We start from the raw sequence: 20,692 nt of genomic DNA, 5'->3' as shown, positions 1-20,692 counted from the left end.
AAAGAAAGAAAGAAAGAAAGAAAGAAAGAAAGAAAGAAAGAAAGAAAAAGAAAGAGAAAGAGAGAAAGAGAAAGAGACAAGAGAGAGACGAAGGGAGAAAGTGAGACAAAAAACAGGGAAATAGTAAGAGAAAAAAAAGAATGAGAAAAGAAAAAGTGCTACTGCTCTGCCTCTGTTTTAAATACTGACACCCCATAAACAAATCTGTTCCTAGGATATGATACAGAGGCCTGGAGCCTGTGACCTCCTTTCTGAATCTATCAGGAGACACAGCCCACACCAAAACACCAGGAGTGTTGCTTCTGCCAAATATCCTTTACTAACTTCAAAGAAGAATGGGGAAAGAGCTGTAATGATGCTTAACACGAAAGACTGCCTTTCTGCTTCCTTCCCTTTCCCCATAAACTGAATGAACTGTCGTTATAAGACAACATACTGCTGAGTTAATGTAACTTAAAAATTTACAGCAGGTTGTATGCCTGGAGGCACATTATGGGACCACCTGTAGGCATCTAATTCCAGTGAAAATAATAAATAATTGTGGAGCATTCCTCAGAGTCTAGAGAGAGTGGATAAGAATCGTGTTACTTGTTCACTCCAACATGGATTCTGTTGTGGAGGAGGATTAGAGAACTGAACTCTCTCCAACAAATGAGTAATCCTTCTCCCCACAAAAGAGTCCGCTAAATGCTACACCAGACACCTGAGTGCCAGATCTACACAGCCATTTTTGTGCACTTTTGATAATCCACCTGCAGAAATTACCACGTGGCAATTACTTAACATAGCATGTTGATCCATTTGAGGACTTAAAGAGTAAAGAAAGCTATTTGGTTTGTCTCTCTGTATCCTGTTTGTCTTTTTGAAACTCCTCCTCACATTTTGGCAAAGATAGAGAGTGACAGTAAGAATATCTGTGATATGACTCCAACCACTTATTTGGGAGAAATTAATATGTGTATTTTAGCAATGCCCAGCAACCTTGACTTTTTTTTGGCTGGAAAGAAAAAAGAATGTACTACAGAGCTGCTTTTTTTTTTTCTTTTTAAAAAAATAAAAAGAAAAAGAAAGAAAGAAAAGGCCAAAGGATTTGTTATCGTTCTTTTGCCACGAGGTAGGTGGGTTAGTATTTATCCTGTGACTACTCAGAGTATACATGTTGTTTATTTTAGATAAGATAAAATATTCTAAGAGAGTGAAATTTTACATATGTGTGTGTCTATACATATATAACATGAACTTTTATTAAGTAGGTTTCAAAAGATAGTCTAATTTTTGTTCAGTTGGGTTATAAATTACCTATAAACTGTACTAATGTAGTCCTCATCTTATAGTCACTGCAATAAGGTTTGGATTTAAAATCTATGACAACCTTTGTTCATAACAAACACATGGTTTGGAATTAAGAAAACTAGATTGAAATGATCATTTAAGTAAGTAGTGAAGATTGGATGCTGGGTGGTATTCAGGTTGACATTTCCTTTCTATTTGTACTACACGAAGGGTTAATAAGGTTTGCATAACCTTATTCTTTGAAGGCTTTTTGGCAGAGGCAGACTATTGAAGGATTGCTGCCAAAACAGATTTTAACCCTTTTAATCATACTGTTAATACCACATTGTACACGGTACACAGCATACTGCACATAAGGCAATATCACTCTGAACACAGTTTGACCTGATACCCAATCAAGGAAAGGTTCCTAGAGACGCTTGCCATTTTGGTTGCTATGGTGAGTTTCATATTTTATGGAAACCACGGCTAGATGTCTTAAAATAGACCTTTGCCAAGAAAAACATTGGTCCAGTGGCATATGCTGGCAGAGCCTACCAAGGTTGCTCAAATTCCCTTCCTTTGTTTTTCACTCTCCCCACTGGGGCAACTGCTCCAAGCATCAACCCACTAGTCTGGCAGGCAGAGAATCCAGAAACTTGCTGCTAATTACAATGTTGACAATTCCCAACCTGTTTACTGGCGCCAGCAATCAAACTGCATCCTCTTGAGTGAACCAAAAAGCACTTGCTGGCTTTAGCTTCCTGAGGTTCCAAGCTGGCTATATTAATTACTGTTAACTTAAAACTGTATGTTGTACAGAAGAAGCTTAATTAGCTGGTATGGGATTAAAATCTATCCTTTACACAATTTAAAACATTTTGTTCTTGGCCAAATTATGTGAATCCATAAAACATTTTTCTTTGGACAAAATATTGATTATTTTAGGTGCGACTTCTCAGTGCCAATTTTTCCACTGGATTATTTTCATTTGAGCATCAAAATAGATTTTAAAGAGCCAATCTATCTATCTGTCTGTTTATCTACCTACATATCTCGGGATTATATCTACAACCTTTTTAAAAAACTTGAGAAAAAGAATGAACATAGTTATTTACAGTTATTGTTTATAATTAATAAAATAGGAAAACCTATTAAACGGGATTAAATGGTCAAAAGGATATCAACTTTCTATCTTGATGAATTTGAAACAAAGATAGTTATACCACTTTTTCTAGTGAACCCTCACTGCTATGATAGAGGAATGATTTGGTAGTCATATGGCACATAATGATGTATCTATCAGCGACAGGTTGGATATACAATGGTGGTCCCATAAACTTGTAATACTGTATTCCTACTATGCCTTTTCTATATTTAGATGTGTTTAGATACACAAATACTTACCATTGTGTTACAATGGGCTACATTATTCAGTATAGTAACATGTGGCTGTACAGGTTTCTAGTCTAGAAGCAGTAGGCTGCCATACTGCCTAGGTGTATAGTAGGCTATACCATGTAGGTTTCTGTAAGTACATTCTATGTTGTTCCTACAATGACACAATTGCCTAAGGATGTGTTTCTCAGAATGTATCCTTGTCATTAAGCAACATATGTATGAGGAGCATGCTTCATGATTGATAAGTTGGTTGAACCCACAGTGAAAACTCACCTTCTCACACACACCCCTAAATGGTTAGCATTACAAGTCACCTAGATGTGGCAGTGGCAGACCACCATGCAATTTTCATAAATAGCACAACAGAAGTGAACAGGGTTTTGCAAAACTGAGAATTTTACTTTGATTCTGCCCTAATCCAATAGTTGATCTGTCCTTCTTTATTCAACAAGATAGCTTTGAACATTTAAAAAGTGAAGTAAAAGTAAATATAATTTTAAATTGTATATTAAAATGTGATTTTATTTCTGTTATTTGGTATGAGAACATCATGAGGTCACTGTTATTTAACAACGTTACTTTAAATTTTTCATTGAATACACTGCATGACAAATATTTTTGTATCCAATCTTTTCGTCGACATTTGCATTTGGAAGCTGATTAAACTGAGTTGATATACTTGTGATGAACATTTCCCTTGTTTTACTGAAATATTTCCAACTAGGGTAAAAGATCAAGTCATTCTTTTAATTATGATTCACTTTCTGTTTCTACATTAAGATAGCCTATACCATTTTCCAAGATTTAAAAAATCATTAGTACAAGCACACTAGAGACCTTTGGAATATGTTGATACATTCACATCTATACATTACAATATAAGAATTTTTGAAAAGTTTAGATTAATTGGGTAAAATATCACTGAATAGTATAAAAAATAAGAATTATTCTCAGACAATAGGAAGAGCAACGTTGTGAGAAAAACTTCAACATTTAGTGAAGTTTTAGTGTGGTGTATTAGAAAGAAAACACCAAACAAGGACTTAGAAAATGGGTTACTAATATTATCTGGGTGTCCATGGAGAAGTTATTTGGATTCTCTGTGTTGTGAGGACTTCATATGGGAAACATGGGAATTGTATTACATACCAAAGAACTAGATCTGAGATAGAAATTCATAATGACAACTAAATATCATATGAATTTACTATGAGCTTATCAAAGACTTTTGAAATTTGTATTCCATGTGGATATAGGAAGGGAAAATAATCATATTAAAAGCAAACAAATGACAGGTGGAAATGTTATGTATTTGGAAATAAGGGCCAAGTTAGACAAAGACAAACATGTCAATCTTCTCTGTCTTTATCATGGTTAACTGACAAATAGATTTCCTCTCTAAAATCTAAATCAATTAAGTGAATGGGAAAAACTAAACTCTTGGTATCAGTATTTTATATCAGGAAATACTGTCTTAACAAATCCTCCTAGGTTACTTTACTTCTAGAGCACAAATTCAAGTATCATACATATATTTTCTAATAGAAAAACTGTTAAAAAGGCTGTTTCTTTTAAGCCATGTCCCCCAGGCTCAATTTTCACAAGTCTCTGTCTTTTCAGACTGATATTCTTACTTTTACTTGAGAAACATCCAGATTTCTTGCCTTTCTCAATTTTCTACAGATAGGTTAGGCTTATTTTATTCAGAGATTATTTCTATTTTAATTGATTCAAAGTTCTATATCAGAGCATGACTTTGAAAGCAAGAACTTTTGGATATACTTGTCACTCATACTATGAAAGAATCCTTCCACAATGAAAGAATCCTTCTACACAGATAAACTATATAAAATCAATATTGAACACTATGCATCACAACAGGGCAAAGGGTACCATATAACAAACAAGACCTCTTCTAACGTTTTCTAAAATTGATATTTTTCAAGGTGTACTGGTCCCAGACACCAGGAATTTCATTATTGTTACTTAATACATCACCAAAATCTGCACATTCTTCACTCCAGTCCACATCATTAATACTGTTACTTGCTATCATTGTCCCGTTTCTCTTGTCAAATCCAATTGTTATCTACACAAATCGCCAAATGTAAATGTGAAACTGCCTCAAAAGTTTAACGTCACTCACTATTTTTAATAAACATAGCATTCACAACTAACAGAAACCTGCTTGTTTGTGGTAAAGAATCTCCTTATTTTGACTCTGTTCTAATATATAATATTAAAACAATCTCAAAGCTGTTTTATGGACAACCACATCCAACAACAAAAAGGAACATGAGATATTTTAATAAAAGTGTGAATAAATGACTTCCAAACCTCATACTCCTACCCCCAGATATATATTTGAAGGCAATTACTTTTGAAAACTTTGTAGAACTTTTATTGAACTTATTCTCAGTTTTTATTTTTTAATTAATATTTTCTCTTTAAATCTCTATTCTTTTTATGCTTGATTCCATGTAGCACACAAATCAAAGTTTTCAATGGACATAATATTTTATACCCATAATTAAACTGAGAACGGATAGCATGTAAACTATCTGATTAAAGTAATAGCTGATAAAGCATATTATTTTAATTTTTAGACAATGAGTGTATTATTTTGTGATTAAAAAGTCAACTTACATTTACTATACATTGAACATCCCAGAGAGTCACACCTTTCAAATAAAATTGTAACTTAGTCTGCTTTCCTAGTAAATAATTTTTTAAAATTAAAAAAAATTTACACAGATCTTTAGCTTTGAAAACATACCTATCACAGTAATTACTATATTGCATAAAGTACGTTTCTATTGATTACGTCTTAAAACTTTATAAATTCTTACAAATATGTATACATTTAACATTAAATAAAATACATTAGCTAACATTCACACGGACTAAAATTTTCTATTTCAGTAGTAGATTAAACAGCTACTTGGAGTTTCAAAAAGAATACCAGCCTGAAAGCAATTTTCTCATGGATTTTTCCATTATTTAAAAGTTACATCAAATAACCAGAGACAATGTATTTTCCTTCTTGGCAAAGAAGAACTGCACTATTAGTACACAAATTTGAGAATTAAAATTTATATCTAACATTAAATTAAACTTAAATATATGCAATACAACAATCATTGTATATAATAGTGACTTTAAATAATTATGAAAAAATGTAAAATTTATATTAACGTATGCCCCAAAAGGATATCATTGCTTTCACAAAATTCATAAATATTTTGAGCACCTACTATGTGCCAAACACTGGACTAGGCATTTTAAAAGATTAACCATTTTAGAAGAATTAAATATCCTAGACAATTGTTGGTCCTTTTAACAGAATGGAAAAAAACACAGTAATTTTCACGCTTTTCCAAATATTGTAATTGAATTTAATAGTATAAACATTTACACAGGGAGTAAACATTTTTAGAGGCCAACTGTTCATGTTCATTCTTTATCCGCTACAATCACATAAATCAACTTTGAATAGAGTTGTTTGTGATTTGGCCTCATTAGGCTAAAATGCTTATGAAGATAGATCTACGGTTTGAGTAGCTTCAAATTTATTATACAGATATACATATGCATGTACTCCCATGCTAACACATTAGAATGAATCTGTAAAGCATTCTTTGGGGGCTTTTTTCCCCCACCAAAACTTCAAATAAAAAATGAAGTATGAAAAAGCAACAAATACTTCCATGTGTTTCATGCTTTAAGAATTTAAGTAAAAATCTTAAAGACCATTTTATTATTTAATATCAAGACAAAATGTTGGTGAATACTTTTTAAAAGCATCTCTCTTAGTTGTGATATTAATTGGCACGCCATCTTTACATGAAGAATAGAATTCAGACCAAAAAAAAAAAAAAAAAAAAAAAAAAAAAACAAGACTTTCTTTGAAATGGAACCCTAAAGACGTAAAAAGGCTTTAAGTGAATCCAAATCTAGCCCTTCTTATGGATGAGACAACTGAAGACCAGGCAAGCTGTGTGACAGGTCCATTGTCATAATTCACAACAGAATCTGTACTTGAAATCAGATTTTCTAGTCTTATTCCAAAGTTCTTTCTACCACAGGAGAGATTCTCTCTCAAGTATCATGTCATTGAGGGACAAAATGAAATTTTAGATTTCTCCGTGTAACGGCCTCAATTCTCTAATTTGCTTTGTTTCAATAAACACCAAATCCTATATAAATAACAGTTATGAAAAAAAACTACATGAAACTGGATCCATAAAGTAATCATTCTACAACTTTAATTCCTGTGTAGTTATCTGTAAAACAATCCAGGATATTTGGAAGTCTTATCATGATATGTTTCTATTACAAAGGAAAAAATATTTTTCTCATATCTGCTTCTGACAGAATAGCAGGCATGACATTCATTCATTCATTCATTCATTCATTCTTCTTGGAGTACAAAAACTAGCAGACTATTTGGCAGATATATAAAAAACTATCTTAAATGAATAATTTTTAGTTTATCTTGAGACTTGTTTGAACCAGTTCTTGAAACTGACTACACTAGCTTAGAGAGACAAAAATAGGCTTCAAATAATTAATACTCACTCATGTATTGAATACAAATTTTAAAAACAAAATTGCAAGAAATATCAATTTTCCAATTAAAATGTATCATTCTTATAAAAATAATCTTTTCAGAAAAAGTGTTTCCAAAAAGCACACATTTCATTCAAGTTTACAAATAGACACTACTTTCAAATTATGCAATTATGTCACTATTGTAATATAGTTTGTCAACTTCTTAAAAAGCATATTATGATATAAATTGCATTTGAACTGAAAACATAGTATTAACAGATTCCAGCAATATGTCTTCTTTAGTTTGTAATTTAACTGAATGAGATTCAGTATTGGTTTAATATTAATAAAGGCAATAACCCTTATTTAAAATCTTTGAACTGCATGCTTTAGGACTCAGGTTTTTAACATTTGGTTCTAGCTTGATCTACTGTATATGTATATATTTTCAAATACTAGGAGTCTCAAAGGGCTTTTCCACAAACAAAGCAAATGAAGTGTTGTCTTTACCCTTGCATATGCATTATAATATTTTAATTGTGTTGAAGATCGGACTGCCTTGCTTAGCTCACATTATTATTAGCGTGAGCTAATAGAACTCACAAGAACTCAGAACTCACAAGATATAGTTGGCAATACTCAGAACTCAGAACTCAGAACTCACAAGATATAGTTGGCAATACATTTTTAAGCTGGTCAACGATACAAATATACAGATACACTGATTTTATTGTTAGGCTGCACTCAACAAACTCGACTAATTACTGGGTAATAAACACATTTCAAGAAATTTTAAATTTTATAATATATCTTTTCTGGCTTATGTTTTCTTAGATGAACTGCATTGTTTCCTCAACTAAAATGTTTATTTTATACACTCATGCAAAATGTTTTCTAGACTTAAACATAAGACTTGTAAGTCATGATTTAAAGTATAAGCACTAAGATAAAAATCTGAAAACATTTAAAAAACAAATTGTACTACAAAGCTATTTGCTTAAAATCTATTTAGCATTTGTGTTTATAGTTGTACAGCTATCAATAACTAAATTCAATAGCTAAATGATTTAAAAGTCTTTAAATATTCTGATGTCATTATTACATTTTTTCTTCTTACTGAAAATACATCCAAAAGAAATTTACTTTTAAATAGTAAGTCTCCTATGCAGAAATACACTACTTTCCAACACTGTAAGAACATCATTCTGTCATTTCTGTAATACAATGGTAGCTGCACCTGTACATATTGACAAGATGGTGAACAACTGTGATGGCCTTATGCTGTCTTTCCTTCTATGTCCTTAGTACTTCTCCTCTGTGCTACATAAAACACAAAAATGTTTCCCAATATACCCATCATCTCTACCTTTGTTGTATATTTTTATATTTGAATATTTCTCATGACTAATGTGGAATATAAGACAAAAATTGATAACAGGGTTTATGGAATATTCCTTCCATCAAAATGCTACTTCATTGTTTCTTGCATTTGCTTGGACTTTCACTGGGACCTCTGTTCTGGTTCTAGATTGCCATTGCTCTGACACCAACAGCCGCATCATTCTAGGGCTCACAATGGCCTCGGGGAAAGTTCATGGGGTTGTCATGATGCTCTATGGATCTTTAACCATGAATACCATCACCACTCCCCACAATTCTATTCAAGCAACAACATCAGAACAAGATTCACAAATACAAAGAATAAAATAAGCAAATGTTCTGAAAAATGCAGTTTCTATCAATCTGCTTACTTGGGACCCGGTAGCAAACGACCAATCAAGCTGATGTTTCTTCTTACACTTATTAATGAATATTATAGTATAAAATTGACCATTTGTAGACATTATATAAATTTAAATGGGCAACCTAAAATCTCCCACCTATACATCACAAATTGTGTTCATAAATTCTGAGTATTTAGACAGGCTTTATTAAAGTAAAACTAGTGGATAAAAGTAATTTTCACAATTTGTCTCCCTTCTCCTTTACTGTGCCCTCAGTATTGTCAAATGAACAGCTTAAGCTGAATCTATGTTCCTTTCTTCAGGAAAAATTTCTATCACCTTTGTGAAGCATAACAAATATTAGAAAAGGCTGCTTACCCTTCTAGTATTAGGACATCAATTGAAAAGCCATCCAAAAATTATGACTACTTAATGCTACTTGGATCTAGCACGAAAAGCACAAACAAGCATTTTGTACTTCCTTAATCTTGGCTTTGGACAGTGACAGGGCAAAATCGTAATTGACTAGTGGTGATAGACTTTTAAATTATTTTTCTGGAAAGAAAAAAGCTGCCTTGTAACAATAAAAATTACCTCCAGTAATTTCAACTTAATAAAGTTTTAATTTTTCCCACTTTCTTATCTTAAAAGGTCTGATGATGGAACATTTTCACCCCAAACTTAAATAAGAACCAGTTCAGTCAGACTGACACCTAATGGAAGCTTTTATAGGAAAATGATTCTGCAAAGGAAAGAAAGCAATGAGATAAGTATTTAAACAACAACAACAAAAATACTTTGTTAACTATGAGTAGAGATTTCCTTTAGACTTCATCACTAGCATCTGCAATTATTCCACTCTAAACGTTATTCTTCTTCAATGAAGCAACAGCAATAAATCTGCACGAAACTAAATAGAATAGCTTATTTTTCAAAAGTTCTTCCTCATCCCCTCAACAAATGCCAGAGTGTTACATCTTTGGTTTCTCACAAACTCTGTCACCAGGCCTTCAACTCTCTTTCTTCCTTTCAAATCCTAAACACTTATTATTTAGCCAACCAGCATGAGGCCAACTTTCTAGATACCACCTAGGAGCTAAAGTATGTAGCTTCTACTTTTCTAATTTCCCAATGAAACAATGCCACCAGTAGACATATTGCATTTTGTTAAATACATAACAAGCACAATATTTAAAAGCCCTAAATCACCAACTGGTGGATCCCTAGAGAAAGAAGGTAATTCACGGAGTAATGAAGGAAAGAACAGGAGTTACATATTCTCTTGCTGGTGATAGAATGTCGAATGCAAAGACAGCATCTGTGTTTTCTTTCCTACTTCAACTCATTCTTAAAATGGACTCGCCCCCGGGAGCTTCTGAGAAGGGCTCCACCCGTTCCCTGCAGACAGCAATGTTTTTTGAGCGCAAAAACTGTGAGTATAGATATCCTGGGAGTAATTGTGGGATCAGACACAATGGGGTGGGATTAGGGGTAGGGAGAGGGTATATGTGGAGTACCCTTCACTGGGAATCCTAAATATTAGAAGAAAGGCGAAACCCTAGGTGGGGAAGCATGAGAGTGTGCCTGCCTCCTTCAAGACACTTCCGTGTCAGCCTCTCCAGGATTCAAACCACTCTTGTGGGCAAGAGCCCAGTGGGGCACACGCACTTCGTGCCTGGGAAAGGCCCATCCTCCAGGCGGAGAAGGTGTCTGAGTTGCAGGTCAGCTTAGAGCGATCCCAGAGCGACGAGAGGGAGAGCTTCGCAGGCCTCTAAGTTTATTTGATTTTTCTCCTGCAGTTTCCATTTCTCAGGAATTCAGTCTTCGTGCGCAGCTCGTGCGCAACCAACGACCACTGTGCAGGGAGGAAACCTGGTCTTAGTGTTTGGCCGCGCTAGTGAATTCTTCTGGGCCCCTGGTACGTTCTTGTCTCCAGCACTCTGTCCTTAACACTTTTGAAGCGCCTTGATAGGACAGTCCCAGATGCCTCACAATAGGGAAAGGCAAAGTGCAAAGCTGGCAAAGTTGTGTGGTTCGACGCCGGCGAGAGCTGAGACCTGGAGCACTGGCCCACGCCTTCCACTCTGGGTCATCCTTCCCAGCTCCATCTTGGGCATGCCAACTCCTGCCACGTCCGATTGTCCCAAAAGTGCCCGGGCATGCTTGAGGGGGTTGGTGGCGGTAGCTTCCTCTTCGCTAGGAGGTGACAAATCCGTGTTGTTTTATCGTCCATTAATATTTTGAAACAAACAAACAAAAACTCGAAGTAGAAGGAGGGAGAGGCTCTCTCTTGCTCCCGTCCCTTCGCAGCTGACCTGAGAGAGGGCACGTGCCTTGAGTTTGTTGGTGTTTGAGACTCGTCCTAAAGGCAGAGGCAGGGAAGACAGCGCTGAAGAGGTGTCCCAAAGAGATTGGACGTCTGAACAGCCACTGCCTGCCCCAACCTCTTTCAGGAAGGTTCCAGGTCTGTGCCACACTGCAACCAATCCGGTTCCCATCCTGTTTCTCCACCCCTTCTCGGAGAATCCGAAAAGAAAATATGCGTTCCTGAGAGACCCGCCACACTTCCGATCTGGAAGTTCCGCGGGGACCCAGCCCCCGGACCCCCGCCCCCTCCCCAGCTCGACCGCCTAGTCTGGTTGCGGAGCCGCGCAGCCGGCCGGGGGTGGGGCTCCGGCACCGCCCAGGGCCCGGGATTCGCGAAGTCACGCGCTTCCGCAGGCTTGCGGGGGCACCTTCGCCCACGGACACGCCCTTTATGCGGAGGCAGCCCCCAGCGACCCTCTGCCCAGCTTCGGCACCTCACTCGCGACGCTCCCAAACTGCTCAAGGCCTTTCAGTCGTTCCCAACTTTAGAAAATTGCCCAGAACGCGTCTCTCCCCCGAGCCGCACCCCACCGTGGAGAGGAGAGGAGCGGGCAGGGGACGCAGAACCGCCCCACAGGCTCGAGGGAACGGACCCCCTTCCTCTCCCTGCCCATCCCCTTCACCTCGCCCCCCGCCCCCTGCGCGAACCCATTTTCCAGTCCTGGTCACCAGAGGCGCAGCGCACAGCCTTTCCGGTGGAACCAGTGCGAAAACACCCGAGGAAATGAAAAGAACAAGAAAGTGCTACCTTGGCAACCACGGGCGTTTAGTGGCCAGCTGGTGGGCTGGGGAGGGCGGCCGCTGCCCCCCTGCCGCTGGTACTCTCCTCGACTACGCGTATTCTTAAGCAATAACAACGTAATCCGTATTATCCACCCAAGAATACCCGTCACCGAAGAGAGTCAAGAGGACCAAGCTGCCGCTGCCGCTGCTACCGCTGCCGCTGCTACTGCCGCCGCCGCCGCCACCGCCACCAGAACTCTTGCTGCTCGCTGAGCCCGCCCCTGGCTGGGGATGGGCTGAGCTTGACCGGGACCATAAATCCATAACTCGATTTCCCTAAAGAAGGATCCAAAGCTGTGCTCGGCTGCTTCCTGCCCAAATCCAAATGGCCGCTCTATTTCCAATTCTGAAAGACAAATCACAAAACCAAATACTTAACACAGAAGAGTGCTGTCTTTCCAGTGAGAAGGGAAGATGTGGCAAGGATCTTTGGGCACAAGTGGGAGTGACAAGTAACCTTCAGTTTACCTGGTGCTCTCCCAGTGCCTTCCTCTGCACTTCTCTGCTTGGTACCCAGTCTGGTCTCGGCCAGTCCACTCTAGGTGGTTTGATTGAGTGCCATGGCAGCCAGAGAACCCTGTAAGAGACATGAATAGTTACCCACACAAACATTACAAATATATTTGCCTAGACGGCTTTGGGAAGAAGTGAGGCTTAAATAAAGATAGGGTCATGCATGGGTGAAATTTTCAGTAGTATGTTTTGGAAATGCATTTTTCTCAAGTCCAAGATCATAGAAAATAAACACTCATTCAATTTACTACTTGAAATCAAATACTTATAGATTTACAAAAATAGGCATCTTTCCTTTGAAGGCCTTAGAGCTATACAACATAATGATTTTTAAAGAAAAAAAAGCTCCAAGGCTTACAATAATTAAATCCATTTTCCATAGTATCAAAACTAACTGAGTTGAGAAGCTGGTAGAGTTTATATGATTTAAGTATCATTTTATATCACCACAATATTTAATTTCATAGCACACCTTTAAAATATATACTATAAATGCATTGCTGTACAGCTGTTGTGGACACCTCTACAGAAAAACCTTTGAAGCTCTGTGTTCATAAAAATTATTTTAAGAAGAGAAAGCCAATAAAAACTCATTTGCAAAGTGAGTGTAATTTTGGCATTTAGAGAGAGAATCTCTGTGATTCTTTGATGATCAATATGGCTCTTACTGGAAAAGCTTTGTCTTAAGATCCTGCAGTGGATATTCTGATAATGGGGGTTTATTGTTCACTAAATAAAATGGACAAGTGCAACGTCACTACCCAAGACATGGTGTAGCTTCATTAGAAAGTTCTCAATTTGCTTTCCCCTTTACTCTCAAATACATGAAAGTACATCCATGTAAGGGGAATGGGGGGGAATATGGAAACATGGCAATAGACATTATGATTTCCCAAATTATGTAAGTGCAAATAGCTCTTCATCAAGGAGTAATTATATAACAGAATCTCTCCCACTACCACAACTCATCTTTAACTGACCTGGTTGCAATTTAAGGCACTTAGGTTGTGCTTGCTCTTATTTTTTTTTTTAAATATAATATTTATCCAGGCACACCAACTCATCATTTTCTTGACATGTTACTTACAGATGGAAAAATCAACTTGAATTCTAGGTTTTATGAATAGATGTTTAATATATAATGTCTGAACCTAAAATAATAGAAAGAAAACCAGTATAGCCCAACTACCAGACTGTTTTACATTATTTTCAGATAACTCTTAAGTACACCACTTACAAAAATACAGATATCAATAAAACAAATAAATAAGCACTGTTTTATGCTGTTACCTAACATAGGTATAAAGTGGAGCTTTTCTCTGGGGCTAGAACCAAAAAAAAAAAAAAAAAAAAAAAAAAAAAAAAAAAAAAAAAAAAAATTCAGAAAGCTGACAGGTTCTCTTCAGCTTGAACTCCTAGAAACAAAAGCCCTTAGGGAAAGTAATGCAATAGTCTATGAGCAAAGTGTACATTTGCTTCTGCACTCTTCTATTTAAATCTCAACTAATATTAAAAGGAAAACAAGAAACACATTATATAGATAGGCTTGGATTTACTAAATGGAGCCTTTTAAATTCAAAAGGATGGTCAAGGGAGGCACACACACACATAGACACACACACAGACACACACCAATACACAGGGCATCAGAATCACAGCATAAATACCCACACAGCTTTTCAATGCTTTCCAAGTAGTCTCCTTCAGTTTTGCTTCCTCACAATTAAAATAAAATATATACATACACTGACCCACAGACTCACAAGCTTTAAGAAACTAGAACAACGCAGTTGATATGCTTTCTTTCTACCCAAGTAGCAGTGCCAGCCTTTTCCCTACCTACCCAATGTTCCACCAGCTTCAGCACCTGGACGAGTGGACAGCTCAACCCGGGCCGACTGCCGGCAGCACTCGCAGCAGAACTGACGCTCTGAGCTCTAACCAAAGCTCTCTCGTGCTTGAGCGGGGCAGCCTGACTTACGAGAACACCATTTCCTACGAGACCACTGCCGCTGGGTGCATATTCAATTCAAGCCTCCTTTAGCTGTCGGATTTCCCCCACCCATCCACCCTCCCCCCCCTTCTCCACCCTCCACACAAAAACAGAAAAGGGAAAAAGCCCAATACCATTAGGGCGTTTGTTGATCAACTTACACTTCGCTTTTGAATATTTAGATACTGCTAGCGGAACAATATCAGCGGAGGCTTAGGTCCGCATTAAGTACCTTTGTTCATCGACTCCTGCAAGCCATGTTTATTAGAATCTACATTTCTCTCGCGCCCCAATAACTAGAGGTGTGTTTTGCGGGCAGGGGGCTTTCAGCACCTTTTGATCTCTCAAGGCCACCGCGACTGACTGACGGTTCCCAGTACTTTCCTATGCTATCCCCCACACTCCAACACCCATTCCAGTTAATCGCTTCGCAATTTGCAACCAAAAATACATAAAGAAACGCGACAAAGCAATCGGTTTGAGGAAATAAGCCAATTAAGCTAAAGCTGAAATGCCTCTCTCTCTCTCCCCCCCCCACTCTCCCCCTCCTCTCCCTCTCTCTCTCTTCCCCCTTGACTCCCTCCCTCTCCCCTTCCCTCTCAAGTAGAAAGGGGGAAACACCAAGGAGAGAGAAAAAATCGGGAGGAGGGTGGTAGTCGACTCTTACAATCAATGGAAAAAGAGTATACACATCTTTACTGAATAATACTCTCGTTCTCAGACAAAAAGAAACACATTTTTCGATGTAAACATAGTCTCCCTCTCCCATACATCCTACATCCTTTACGTTTGCTGAGATTTGTTTTGCTGTATGGCAAAGTAACTGTCACAAATCCATCTCGATTGAAGTGCTTACCCTCTAAATCCAGGTTTCAAGCGGGACTCCAACTGTGTGTAGAAGCCAGGAGTCATCTGATGTGCAGTGAGGTAGGCTCTGGGCAGTGGGAGCTGCTTCTTCTCTCCGAGTGCCGGGTTACAGTGTTAACAAGCCCTGGGAAGGGACCTCGGCGCCTGGCGCTGGCTGTGCCCCAGTGCCTTCGCGTGGTGGCGGCTTGCTCATGCTTCCGAGGAGTCCCAGGCGATAGCCTTCAGCTGATGCGAGCTTCCAGAAAGGAGTGGGGAAGGGAAAAAATCATCTAATGCAATCAAATCGATCTGATCTACACCATCTGTCGCCTGCCACTATACACAAACGTTAAAATAGGAAAACGGAAAACACTGACAGCCGAGAGGGTTGGTCTGCAAAGAGTTCATTTTTAGCAGAGCATAATTGGATATGGTCGGCGTACAGTTACAAAAGCTGCTGTTAACCATCCAGTAGTGGATCCCAAACATGCTAATGGTGGATTAATTGAGGAAGATCTGACGTGCAAGCTTCATAGTCTCTTATTCATGACTTCCCAATGGGAAAGGACCAATGCCTTGTGGGACTATGGTAACATACAGTCAAAAAGCTGCTAAGAAAATGGCTGTGTGTTCACAGCACCTCTCTCTGATAACAAACATATGTCGACTAAAATGGTTTAGTAGAATGGGAGGGGGTGTTGGAGAATAAAATTTTCTTTCCCCGTGTAAGCAATCCCCATTTTCTTTTCTTAAAGAAAAGCAAAAATAGATATGATCTCTTTACCATAGTGGGGGGAAAAGGATGTTTTAAAAGGTTTTTATCAAGATCAAACTCTGACATATAAAAGAAACGGAACACTCCTGTGCAGCAATTCTTAAAAAAAAAATCTATTATCATTTTTTTCCTTACTGTGATCAAAGTAGATCCATAGCATGTGCAGTATACAGAAACTCAGTCCAGTTAATCCCACCAGGATTGACTCAAGGTTGTTTAATGCGAGGTACACTTTTGACTTCTTGAAATCAGGATGCCTTTTGGGGAAGGCATTTTGTATCATTTAAAATAGACATAATGAACATTAAATATGATTGCAGTGAGGAGATGAGAAGAGTTTTCCTTTCTAATTCTGTAATTACTCTCTCTAGCCAAAACCCCTTTTGGTTTGTTTCCAGTCTTCGCAGATCAGTTGATGGGGAAATATAGGGATGGGGGAGGGAGTGGAAATACCAAGCGGGAGGGAAAGAGTGTGGATTATCAATAGCCAATAAATTCTATTTCACTTGTAATAGAAAAATATATAGCAATAAAAGAGATAACTCACTAATTGTTGATCATGATTTTAAGTTTAAACCAGTTTTAAAAATTAAGGTTTGATATATGGAAAGAAGACATATTGCAAACAATGAGATGACTTTCCCCCACCCATTTATAGTTATAAGTTTAAAAAAATATTGAAACAGTTTATTATCTAGATATGTGACAATCTTTTATTAACTATATCTAAAAATTCCATGTTTCCTCTGATTTTGTCATTCATTTGAACACTGAAAACTATGGTCATTTTGATTTTGCTGCCTTTTCTTTGGTAACATACATTACACAAATTCCATAGTAAACAATTAGTGTTTGTTCAGGAAAATTCTAAAGATGAATGTGTCTCCTAAAACTTTGATAATCTCTTTAAGAAAAAAAAACTAAGTTATGAATTAGACTAAAAATATAGCTTGAAGACAAATCAAACAATTTACCTATCTTTTGTTTCAATATACATTAATTAAGCACTCTTTCCAACCTACACAACATTCCAGGGTCATAGTCAGATATTCAAGTATAATAGTTCAGCAGCCTTTGTTGTCATTCGTGTCAAGCTATTGCCCCCTGCAGGTTAGGCTGAAAGTGCAGGCAGAATTTGGCTAAGTCCTCAGGAAATTGATGGTAGTCAAGTTACTCAGTCTCTTCCAATATTTAACTAGAGTCAACTTTTTAAGTTTGCTTTCATTATGGTTTAAACTTTTTATTTACCGATAGGTAGTACATTAAGAAAAAATGCTCTGTAAAGACGTGATTTCAGTTTTTCTCCTGAGAATTTAGCTGCATGGAGTAAGCCATCCACTTTGTTGTGGTACAAGGAGCATTTTGATGCACTTAGTATGGTTTTCTTCATCTTCCCTTATCCTTATTCCACAAGATCCAGCAAAATTTAAAAAAAAAAGAACATAACAGAACTGGAATTATGAATTCTCAGTAATAAATATATAGCCCTGGGTAATTTGATGTCGGTATGCTCTTGGTACACTCAATGAGGTGCGTGCAAATCAAACCGTTTCAGATTCTCCCTGCTCCTGATATGATGAGGTCAATTACACCGTTTCTCTTGATTATAAAATGAAACATTATTTCAGCCTCCATACTCCTGCTATACCATCATCCTTTCCCACAATCAACTTTTCCAAATAGGGCACCTTGCCCAGATGAAATAAATTTATAATTGACAGAATAGAAATTAAATTACATCAACTCTTTCACAATATTACAAAGTGGAGCAAGTTTATAGAAATGACTTCAGAAGGTTTATGGAAAGATCCTTTTATTCTTTGGAAGTCAATGATGTGGCTATTCACACTGAGTTGTAAAGAAACCAGCAATAGTATTTCCCTATTATATAAATATTCATCTCATTGAGCAGTGGGATATCATTATGTGAAATATAATCGATTCTAACACCAAATTAGCCATCAATAAGAATCTTACTTAGTCAAATTATAGAAGTATTATTTCAACATTGTATTAAAGTAGCTAGAAACATGAACTGCACTTTGCTATTTTAAAGCTGTTATGAAATGCTTAAAAAAGACTTTAAGTTCAGTGGCAAAACTTGAGTCATTTTTGGAGGATTTTTTGTTACCCTAACCACTGATATGTTTTCTAGGTCTTCCAGAATGGACATATGGGATAGGAACTGGGGATAACTGTGTCATATTTTAAACAATATTAAAAACACAAGTCAACACAAAATAAAAATAACCTGAATACTTATCTGTTTTATTACATTTTCAAAGCTTGTTAAATTTCAAGAGGACACTACATCTATACATTAAGAGCTTTGCATCTACAGTTCATTAACACTCCTGCTCCGAGTAAAGAGGGGATTTGGACTAGGCTGTGAGACTATTAATTGCACAAATATGTTGTAGCCAGAACAGTGACTGGTTGCCTGCAGCAGCCATTTCTAGTTGTCTTCGAGTAGGTGTTTTTTTTTTTTTTTTTAAAGTAATCTCCCCTTCAAAGTCATATCTCACATATATATGATTATACCTGATTGTGTGTACTGAAGCACATTGCTATTGAGTCAGAAATTTTCAAGTATCTTGATTCAAATGACTGTCAAATACCTAAGAACAGAGTTGCTTTTAATTAGCCTCCAGAAAACAGAGATGATATTTGACCTGTGAGTCTTAATCAAGGGCAATATTTTTAAGTTCTCCCATAAAAGATGGAGCAGATTGCTTGCAAGTGTCTTGAAAAACATAATTCTACTACTCCTCCTACTATCATTACTATTGTTCTAATAGTTTCTAAAGGATCAGAACAGAGTTCTAGAAACCCTGTAATGCTGTTATTGCTGGAATCCTGGGTTATTAAACATTCTTATCAGCAGAAGCAAAGGACCATCCAATCCTATTCATATGCATCCTATGACTCAACTCAGTTTCCACTTGGCGGGCTGCGTGTGTGTGTGTGAGAGAGAGAGAGAGAGAGAGAAACTGAGAGAGAGAGAGAGAAACTGAGAGAGAGAGAGAGAGTTCATCCTGAAAGCGCTTATGTTTCCAGAGGTTTTCAAATGCAAATGGAGTGGGAGTGGTGGTGGCCGTGATGGAGTGTACTGTGTGGGTAGGGGGGATTTGGGGAGAAGGTGTCGTGGGCAGTAAGTTTAAACAAATTCAAGGCCATCACTACCACTGCAGACCAAAATAACTTAGGTCTGAGAGACCCCCTTAGAAAGATACAATGCCTTCCTCATCTAAAGGGAGGCAAGCTAATACCAGAGCGATCTCAGCGCTCGCGCAGTTTTGAGAGAGGGTCCCGAAAACCGCCGGAGGCCAGGTGCCGCGGGCAGGCCCCGGGCTAAACTCTCGTCTGGCGAAGTGAAGAGCGCAAAGTCTCCAGGCCCACAGCGCCTTCGCGGGGCAGACCGGCCACTCTGGCCCCGGGCCGGGCTCGCTCTCTTCTGAAGCCCTGGAGCGGGCAAGGGGCACCATACTGGCCACAGGAACTCTAGTTTCAGCAGCCGCAGCCCGCCAGCGCTGGCTCGGACGGGGGCCTCCTCTGGGAGAGTAGGAGAGCGAAAAAAATCAACCACCACCTTGGATTTCAGATCGAGGAAAGGAAGCCAAAGCAAAGGTGTGGTTACACAGGACATCCATAGACAAACCGTTGCCTCTCCTAAGTGGGCCTGCGCTTTGCGGCTCCAGAAGCGCGAGGCGCGGTTGGTGCGGGCGCGGGGGCGTGGGAGTCACCGCTCTCCCCTCAGCCCTGGCCGCACTCTCTGCAGTCCTCCCGAGTTTGGGCCACGGACAACGGCTCGCCCCCTAACGCCCTCGCGAGGATGGCTGCCCGTCGGGCCAAGGGCGCCCTGGGCTAGAGGCCGGAGCGAGACGGCCCCGCGGGACTCTGGAGCCGTGGTAAGGGAGAGGCTCGGACCCCGTTTACGAAAACGCCTGGCGCCTCCAGGATTTGTCATGTCTTAAGCAGCTCCGAGAAGGCTCCGCTGGTTCTTGGGAAACCCAGCTGTGCGGCTGAACCCGTCTGTCTCTCTCAAGCTCTCGCCTTCCTCCCCTGGTCCTCCCTTCTCCAGCTCCCCTGCCCTGCCCGAGTCTCGGGCCCCGCCGGCTGAGCCCCACGCGCCCGGAGAAGAGCGCCGGAGCCCCCTGCTGGCCGGACGCGGCAGGCGCGGCGGCCCGCTCGGTCCCTTCCGCCCCGGGGGCTCTGCCCATCCCGGACCCGCCTCCACCCTCCAGCGCCCTGGCGCTGGGGGCGTGCTAAAAGCAACAGAAAACAAAACAAAAACAAACAAAGCGCCAAAACCCACTCTCACCTCGTCTACTGGTCAAAGGTAAGTGTGAGTTCAGCCTCTCCCTCGTGCGTCTCTGACCCTTTTCTGGTTCTCTGGGCTGAGGTCTGAAGGAGCCAAAAGGGGCCCCCGGAAAAGAAATTATGGCCGCTTTGTAAAACATGTTTTCC

At 38.9% G+C, this 20,692-nt stretch overlaps 1 long non-coding RNA gene and 1 pseudogene across 2 annotated transcripts in view; both read right to left on the bottom strand.

Moving 5' to 3' along the window:
• The window catches only part of LOC111555178, a 63,362-nt gene extending 47,417 nt beyond the window's left edge, over positions 1-15,945 (bottom strand). Inside the window, exons 1-3 of the long non-coding RNA XR_002735443.1 lie at positions 15,461-15,945; positions 12,567-12,675; positions 12,064-12,444 (exon numbers count right to left, since the gene is read on the bottom strand). This is a non-coding gene — a long non-coding RNA (uncharacterized LOC111555178). The remainder of the gene's footprint in view (positions 1-12,063; positions 12,445-12,566; positions 12,676-15,460) is intronic.
• Positions 10,937-11,446, bottom strand: LOC111555177 (annotated as a pseudogene). Its single transcript, XR_002735442.1, has one exon. The product of XR_002735442.1 is annotated as an uncharacterized LOC111555177 (transcript).
• Positions 15,946-20,692: the final 4,747 nt, after the last annotated feature.

This window comes from Piliocolobus tephrosceles, chromosome 1, assembly GCF_002776525.5.
Source record: "Piliocolobus tephrosceles isolate RC106 chromosome 1, ASM277652v3, whole genome shotgun sequence".
Classification (NCBI taxonomy): Eukaryota; Metazoa; Chordata; class Mammalia; order Primates; family Cercopithecidae; genus Piliocolobus; species Piliocolobus tephrosceles.
This window is presented reverse-complemented; position numbering and strand designations above follow the sequence as displayed.